The following is a 1,494-nucleotide window of genomic DNA, read 5'->3' as shown; positions in this document are numbered from 1 at the left end:
GTGGACCTCAACTGAGAAAAATGCCTCCATAAGATTCAGCTGTAAGGCATTTTCTTAATTAGTGATTCCTGGGGGAGGGCCTAGACCATTGTGGGTGGTGACATCTGGGCTGATCATCCTGGTTTCTATAAGAAGTCAAAATGAGCAAGTCATGGGGAGCAAGCCAGTAAGCAGCACTCCTCAGCGGCCTCTGCATCAGCTCCTGCCTCCAAGTTCCTGCCCTTTGTGAGCTCCTGAACCCTTTCCCTCAGCAAGTTGCTTTAGGTCATAGTGTTTCATTGCAGTAATAGAAATTCTAAGACACTTGGTTTAAGTTTCTTATTTTTATTCTTGTTATTCCCTTCATCAATTTTGTTCGCTTGTTTCCATTTTTTAAATTAATTTACTTTTTTACACTCCATATTTTATTTCCCCTGATTCACCCTCCAACTGCTCCACATCCCATACCTCCTCCCTACCCCCTGTCTCCACATAGATGTCCCCAGCCGCCACCCCACCTGACCTCTAAACTCCCTGGGGCCTCCAGTCTCTTGAGGGTTAGGTGCATCATCTCTGACTGAACACAGACCTGGCAGCCCTCTACTGTATGTGTGTTGGGGGCCTCATACTCACTCAGCTGGTGTATGCTGCCTGTTTGGTGGTCCAATGTTTGAGAGATCTCCAGGGTCCAGGTTAGTTGAGAACTGCTTGTCCTCCTACAGGATCACCCTCCTCCTCAGCTTCTTTCAGCCTTCCCTAATTCAACCACAGAGGGTCAGCTGCTTCTGTCCATTGGTTGGGTGCAAATATCTGCATCTGACTCTTTCAGCTGCTTGTTGGGTCTTTCGGAGGGCAGTCCCTTCATCAAGTTTTATTTATGTTTTCTCCCTTTATTTACCTTACACTCTTTGTTTTCCTTTCTTTTATTTAACCTTTCTTCACTTTTCCCTTTCCAGCACTCTTATTTAGTTCACTTATCATCAATATTACTTTTATTTTATTTAATTTCTAGCTTCATAACTTACTGAGATGGTTTCAGTGAAAATGCCTCTTATAGGCTCATATTTTCACAAGCTTAGTTCTGAGAAGGATGAGGTGTGTCCTTGTTGGAGGAGGTGTGTTACAGTGAGCTTTGACGTTTGGAAAGTCCACACAAGACCCAGTGTCTCTCTCTGTCTGGTGCCTGTGGACCTGGATGTAACGTTCTCAGCTATTCTTCCAGGGCCATGTCTGGCTGCTTCCTGACATGATGGAGATGGACTAATCCTCTGAAATGGTAAGTAAGTCCCTAGTTAAATGCCATTTTTTTTTAAAGAGTTGCCTTGGTCACGATGTCTCTTTACAGCAACAATACCTTAACTAAGACACTTACACTACATTTTTTTTTTTTACCATTTCTTTGTATATAGTGGTATAGCAGTTGGTTTTAATCAATTTTAATTGTATTTCTATATCTGGATTGGTTTTGTATTGGTGCAGTTATATTCATTTGTTTTCTCCTCTGTAACTGGTCCT

Source organism: Mastomys coucha, chromosome X, assembly GCF_008632895.1.
Source record: "Mastomys coucha isolate ucsf_1 chromosome X, UCSF_Mcou_1, whole genome shotgun sequence".
Lineage (NCBI taxonomy): Eukaryota > Metazoa > Chordata > Mammalia > Rodentia > Muridae > Mastomys > Mastomys coucha.
The sequence above is the reverse complement of the archived record's forward strand: the minus strand, read 5'-3'. Positions refer to the sequence as shown.